Genomic DNA, 7,706 nt, shown 5'->3' on the forward strand with positions numbered 1-7,706 from the left:
GGTGGAAACATGACACTTCAGGAAAAAGAGAGAAAAAAATTGAAAGGTCAGAGAGATAGGATTAATTTTTTATGTCTGGAGCTGACCTGAATTTTTTCTCCCTTGGTGATTTAATTGTTGATTTTTTCTTTATTTGCTGGCTTCTAGATTTGTCTGTTGGGCCGTTTGTCTTTTTTTTTTCCCTCCATTCGCTCACAATATATTTTTCTCTCATTTCTTTGACTTTTATATAATTCATTTATATAATTTTTAATTTTTTTTTCATTGTGTGTGTGTGTGTGTGTGTGTGTGTGTGTGTGTGTGTGTGTGTGTGTGTGTGTGTGTGTGTGTGTGTGTGTGTGTGTGTGTGTGTGTGTTTCTCTCATGCAGTGGTGAATACATGAATTTCTCAATCTTTCAAAGCACCATTTACTCTTTCAACGACACATTATTTCTACATGACCAGTTTTCATCCATTTCTATTTCTCTGTCTTGATTTATTTTCTCTTTGTGTGTGTGTGTGTGTGTGTGTGTGTGTGTGTGTGTGTGTGTGTGTGTGTGTGTGTGTGTGTGTGTGTGTGACTTTGTTTGGGTTAGTGTTTCACCTGCTGGCTACTTTGCTGTCTGCTTGGCTGGCTGGCTGGCTGGCTGGATGAATGGATAGATGGATGGATGGCTGTTTGGCTTGCTGGCTGACTGATCTTTATGTTTGGATAGAATTCTTGCTGTTTACCTGGCTGACTGATCGACTGATTTGCTGACAGACAGACATGCAGGTTGACCAAATGTTCCTTTCTCTGCCCATTTTTTTTTTTTTTATTTCGTTTTGTGTCATCTCAATTTTTTTTTCTCTTATCTGTTTTTTTTTATTGTTTTCCCATTTACACATTTGCTTTTTCCTTCGTTAGGTTTTCTTCTTGTTCTATTTTCTTTGTCACTTTTAACTATTCATTTATTTCTTTGAGTTGGTGCTTCTTATCCTTCTCTGTGCTTCTTTTTTTCTGTTATTTTTCTCTTTTTCTTTCGGACGCGTTTTTTCAGCTTTTCTTACTTGTTTTTGTTTCGTTAGTTAGCTTTTGTCTCCCATTTTCCCTAGCTTTCGTTTTCTTTTCCTCATTTCCCGTATTTCTTTTGTAAAATTCTCTCTCTCTCTCTCTCTCTCTCTCTCTCTCTCTCTCTCTCTCTCTTAAATACAATCTGAGAGGGTGGCAAGGCTGGCATCGTGAATGGGGCAGGCGACGGGGAGAATGTCAAGTTTACTGAGGAATGCCAAGTCGCTCAGCTTGAATAAACCTGAGATATTCCGGCCATTCTGCAGCTTGGTGGGCCCGGAGACTTGCGGCGCGGCCAGGAAAGCACCAGACTTAGGGCAAGGCTTGTTCTTGAGAGCCAGCGTAGAATATTTAGAGAACATTCGTATATCCCTCTCCGGTGGCCGGCTTTCTGTGGCGACTGGACGCAAAAATAGTGAAGCGGTGTGAAGGTGATATCCCAGAGGGAGGGTGAGGCTGGAGGGTTTTATGGAGTGTAATTCACGTGGAAACGACACCCGTCCTCCTGCCTTACACGCCGCCAAGGTACCTATTTCTTCCTTAGGTGTGTGTGTGTGTGAGAAGAGATCGTGCATATTACGTACATTCTTCACTATTGGTAATACACGTGTTGCTCGAATATTTCAAACACATTTTAATGAAAATGTGTTTACCATATTAAATGTCTATGATACATCACTATAAGTATGTTTCCCATGGTGATCTCTCACATTTATCCGTGTGTAGCCAGCCCTGCACTGCTCTTGGTGTTAAAGTTGACTTGCAGTAAGTGGTGCAGGTATGCACACGTCTCTTGGTATCTTTCTTACCTTGTAACCTCGTATTTGAAGAGATTATTCCTAAGTTTTTCCATGTTTTTCCTTGCGTCTCTAAGGCAACACGATGCACCTTTCCCTCTATCTTAAAACTTGAATCGCTTCAGACATATCGCATCTTTTGGTAAATTCTTCCCTCCGTGTCTCCATTCCTCCTTGTTTACCGCATGCAAATGAACCAAGCGAGAGGTGCTTCGGGAGAAGTAAAGTGCGAGGGAGAAACAAACGAAGACGTTCATTGACAAAGGTGTTTCTAGACGCGTCAAAGAAAATGTCTTTTTGTGTGTTTGTGTGTGTTTGTTTGAAGTTGTAATGAATACTTTATAATTGCATACTTAGATGGAGGGGAATGAAGAATGAAATGTTTATAAATTTAGTAAGTTTGTGAACATATTGAAACAAAAATAAAAGTACAAATTCATAAGATACAGATAATGTATTACAATCAAATAATGAATAACGTGATGGAAAAATAGACTTGGGTGGTATATAGATATAATTGGAATAAAGATAAATTAGTAGACTAAATATGTATAAGGAAAAAAGTAGGAAGAGTAGAGAGGAGACTGAGAGGTAAATTAGTAAAGAATACATTGGATGGGAAAATGCTGAGCGAATATATTGGACGGAGAGAAAGAGGGAAGGTAAACTCGTAAATAAAATATATAAACGAAAAATTGTCAGGAGATACGTTGGATGATCAATTGGAAGCAGGAACAACGAGAGGAGAGGAGGTGGATGGATAGTAAGGAATGTATGCATGTAAAAGAGTTTCTGTGACTTGGTATCGAATCGTAGTAGATTACAGTCTATTTCACACGCCGGAATGAATGTGCCTTTTCCTGTCCATTTATCATTCGTGTCTTCTATAACGTAACATCGCTTCGTATTCCTATAAATCACTTCTGACTACTCCCTCTCCTTTCTGGTGCGGAATTCCTGCAAGGCACTAAAATCCTATTCCCTTCACGTCTAAATGGCTTATTGCATAGCTGTGGTACGTACCTGCTATGCGTATATTGAGCTTGAGATTGCCAGAGTATACCGAGTGCTGAGCGAATTACAGTCTGGAAGCAAGTGATGTCTGGCCACTCAACTCCTTCCTCTTGAATTTTCTATCTTAGTGGAATATTAATCTGCTGGAAAAATACACTAAAGGCAATATTGAGGTTAATAATCAGTTCATTCATATTCAAATCCACCTACCTTGAAGATTTTATATATAATTTCTTACTTTTGCTAGTTTAACCCCTTCTACACGGGAACGTATTTTTCACTACGAGTTTGGGTATGATTGGACGATTTTATTTACATTAGGAAGCATCCATGGAGATCAGACAATTAATGACCAGTCTTCACTATTCTAATCCCAACATAAGCATCTGAATCTGTATAAAGTCACCCAATAATAAGCAGAATAAATATGGAAATGCGTCATGCCACTGAATGGGTTAATCTTCCATATGAACGTTGGAAGTATTTTTATGGAATCTCGCATCTGATATCCACACGAGAAAACTTCTTCCGGAGCTTTGCAGTTATTTTACTAAGAGGTCATCTTCATCTCCACCCAAAGTACACGTCTGTCATCCAGCAGGAGGTTAGAAGAGCTGCCATTCACCCACGAACACTTGCACACTCAGGCACCTGAGCATTCCTGGACACCGAGATCACTACCTCTGTATTCTCTGTATGCCTCGTATAGCAGCTGAGCGTTGACTTCAAAGAGATGGGCAATTGCCACAAACAGTCTAATATTAGTCAGATTCAAACCATGGATTCTCTCTCTCTCTCTCTCTCTCTCTCTCTCTCTCTCTCTCTCTCTCTCTCTCTCTCTCTCTCTCTCTCTCTCTCTCTCTCTCTCTCTCTCTCTCTCTCTCTCTCTCTCTCTCTCTCTCTCTCTCTCTCTCTCTCTCTCTCTCCACATGTGCTCAATATTGGAAGCTTCGTGGCCTCTGAAATATATGATGAAACCTGGTGATCAATTGGTGCTCATTGGTACATTTAGGTATTATTAGAAGAACTTACATGAATTTCGTTTTTCCACTGATATATCTGCTGTCATGCATTGTTCAATTGATTATGGCGGAATCCTCTGTTAGGTTAGATTAGATCAGGCTTTCTATTGTGTTTCATGTTTGCTGTGATGAAATTTATATCTAGCATGGCGCAACGATTCTAGGAGTAATTATTCAGCATGTGTGTGTGTGTGTGTGTGTGTGTGTGTGTGTGTGTGTGTGTGTGTGTTTGAAAGAGAGAGAGAGAGAGAGAGAGAGAGAGAGAGAGAGAGAGAGAGAGAGAGAGAGAGAGAGAGAGAGAGAGAGAGAGAGAGAGAGAGAGAGAGAGAGAGAGAGAGAGAGAGAGAGCCATGCCTCCACACTCTTCAACACCGGAGGGACGTGGCGGGAATCACCGTTATGTATAAGGTGCACGTATGTCACGTGAGCCATCTAGACTGGCTGAAGTGCACACCCGAGCTGTCACCCTCGCCCCCAAGGAACTCCTGCAGCCCCGATGCAGAACGTGGCACCACCAGCGACAGTTTGTTAATACTTACGTAGGATGGTGGAACATTATTCTAGCCACACAGCTGGATATAAGTGACTGCTCGTTGCAGGATTTTAAGAAAACTATTAATGACTGGTTTTTGTGTTGGCGGGAGAGTTAAAGAGTTTTAACTTTTAGATAGGGTGCACTAAAAATGGCCCTTTAGTTATTTAAAGTTGCTAAGTGTATGTAATGTACGATGTAACTTGCTCTTGTATTTACTGTATTATTATATAAATAGAGAGAGAGAGAGAGAGAGAGAGAGAGAGAGAGAGAGAGAGAGAGAGAGAGAGAGAGAGAGAGAGAGAGAGAGAGAGAGAGAGAGAGAGAGAGAGAGAGAGAGAGAGAGAGAGAAACAACTAGAGCGTGTAATTGATTCCCATTTGAAATACTAATGTGATAGTACGTAATTTGGCGATTTGCTTAACAACTCGAGTATTTGTCTCGTTTATTGTCACCTGTGCTCGCCAGTAATACTTTCAATAAATCCTGCGTGTCTCTCAACCACACAGCCATTTGCGTCATTACCGCAAACACCACACTCGTCAATTGTTATATTGTATTGATAGGGCTGCAATGTGTGTGTGTGTGTGTGTGTGTGTGTGTGTGTGTGTGTGTGTGTGTGTGTGTTTGTGTTTGTGCATCGTCTGTTTCTGCATCATTCTCATTCTCCACACAAGATTCATGAAGTTCGTGAAGTTTTCATGTGAATGTGGTGAAACTGTGACAGAATTTCCATGGAGGTGTGATGAAACAGACAAAGACAGAGAAAGATAGATAAAGATAGATAGATAGATAGATAGATAGATAGATAGATAGATAGATAGATAGATAGAGAGAGAGAGAGAGAGAGAGAGAGAGAGAGAGAGAGAGAAAAAAATTTATTTAAATGTAACTTTAGTAGAAATCTTATGCTTCTGAATGAATGGAACTATTAAAGAAACTATAGTAAAAAAATAAATAGCTGATTAGGAAGAGCACATTACGTCCCTAACAGTCATGAAGGATCGTAGAAGCACACTAACATATACAAGAACAACAGAACAACGCAAGAACCAATCCTTTGCTACGCCTGGCACAGTAAGGGGCGTCCTGGGGCCCACTCAAGGCAGTAGAGATCTCAAATTTACTCCAACGACGCGTCAGGGAATACTGGAGGAGGGAACACCAGAGCAGGGCATACGGAGATGAACCATTATTAAAGTAGAGAGTGTGTCGCCTGCCTGAGAAGTATCACTGGTAGACTGGTGGATTCCTTTAGGAGTACAAGGTTTCTACTCAAAATCTTTCAACTTAGGTCTCTCTCCCTCTCTCTCTCTCTCTCTCTCTCTCTCTCTCTCTCTCTCTCTCTCTCTCTCTCTCTCTCTCTCTCTCTCTCTCTCTCTCTCTCTCTCTCTCTCTCTCTCTCCCTCCCTCTCTCTCTCTCTCTCTCTCTCTCTCTCTCTCTCTCTCTCACTCTCTCTCCGTACCACATCCAACATACTCAATTCATCATTAGGGAAACTAAATATGTATACATTTAATAACACATAAGTAGCATAGTAGTGTCTGAAACTGTTGATGTCTGTCTGATGTGTGTGTTTATTTACTGATACGTGGAGGAGTGGCTATTATTTCTGATGAGGAAGGGAGAGATGGACTTCCAATGCTTTTAGTAGTCATGTTCCATAATGTAAATGTTCTTATGTGTCTGTTACGTTCAGGATTTTTGTGTGAATGTAGCGTTGGATTGTGAAATTGCTGACTAGTAGAGAGAGAGAGAAAGAGAGAGAGAGAGAGGGACAGGGAGACAGAGAAGGGAGAGAAAGGAGAGTAAGGGAACATATATTTCAGACTTGACATGTTCCTTCTTATCTTTACGTAATATTTCTCTGCTCACTTTTTTATTTCCTACACCGACGCGTACAGTAATCTAATTTCTAGCATACGTAGATACCTAGACATTTCTTTTTCTCCCACCTAGAGTTGATTGCTTTCTGGTGCTACGGGATGGGGTGCGATTTGTGAAGGAAACAGCGAGATTCCAGGAAGGAAAGTGAGGGAAGAACGTGAAGGGACTAGAAGGGAAAGGAAACGTGTCGGATTAAGAGGATGACAGATTAGAGGGAAAGGAATGGTGACGAAAAATGTGTGTGTGTGTGTGTGTGTGTGTGTAAGTGTGAAAGAGAGAGAGAGAGAGAGAGAGAGAGAGAGAGAGAGAGAGAGAGAGAGAGAGAGAGAGAGAACTTAAGGTCATTATGTGTAAGTAGTGATGAAGGAAAGGAAAAGGAGGACCTAACACAATAAAAAAAAGCATAAGAGCATAGTGGAAACTCTAAAGAATATCAGGTTTACTCGTGGCAGTCCCTGTACAAAAAAAAAGTTTTCACCTGTATAAAACGAGAACGAAGAGAAGGAAAAGTCTAAAGAAACTATAGGTGTAAAGATGCATTATTTTCTTAACCCCTTCAGCACCGTCGTTCTCATATTGATTCTGCTTACTATTTGGTGAGTTTTATACAGCTTCAGAAACTTATGTGAGGATTGAAATAGTGAAGGCTGTAGCTATTAATCTTCTCACCTCCATAAAACTTCCTAATGTCAATAAAATCGTCTAATCATGCTCAAAACTCATGATAAAAATGTGTCCCAGTAGCAGTAAAGAGTGCAGCACCAAGCAATCACAATTTTTTTTTTCCTACAGTACAACACAACCTTTAAACTTTGGTCCATAGTTAAATATTTCCAAGAAGCATCAATTTAACAATGGATCTTTTTAGTTTTATTTCCGCTCCTCTTCTTTTTTTTTCTTCGTTCTTTTTTCTTGACCTCTATTTCGTCATTATCTTTCTTTTGTTTTGCTTCTTGTTTTCTTCGTCTTCGTTCTTCTCGTCTGTGTTCTCCTCCTCCTCCTCCTCCTCTTCTTCTTCCACCACTTCTATTCTATGTTCACCTTCGGAAACTCCCAAAGAAAAGAGAGTAAGGAGGAAGAGGGAAAGGAACAGCAGAATAGATAGGAGTAAGGAGGAAGAGGAGTAGGAGTAGGAGGACGAGTAAGAAAAGCAAATGGGAGAGAAGGAGGAAGAAAAGCAAAACAAGTAAACGTGTTGGTAAAGGAAGAAAGGAAAGAAAATAATGTAAAAATAAAAGATGGATTGGAATATAATGAAGCGTTGGATTTAGTCATGTATGAATAACAGGTATTTTTTTTTTTAATTACTTCTTTTGATTGGTTGTTTGACTGCGACACGTTGAGGGTACAAAAAAACATTGGTCTTTTTTAAATAGTTTATCTAATTGGAAATATCTTCACTGTGTAGCGGTTGGTGTTCAT

The sequence above is a fragment of the Portunus trituberculatus genome, chromosome 50 (assembly GCF_017591435.1).
Source record: "Portunus trituberculatus isolate SZX2019 chromosome 50, ASM1759143v1, whole genome shotgun sequence".
Taxonomy (NCBI): Eukaryota; Metazoa; Arthropoda; class Malacostraca; order Decapoda; family Portunidae; genus Portunus; species Portunus trituberculatus.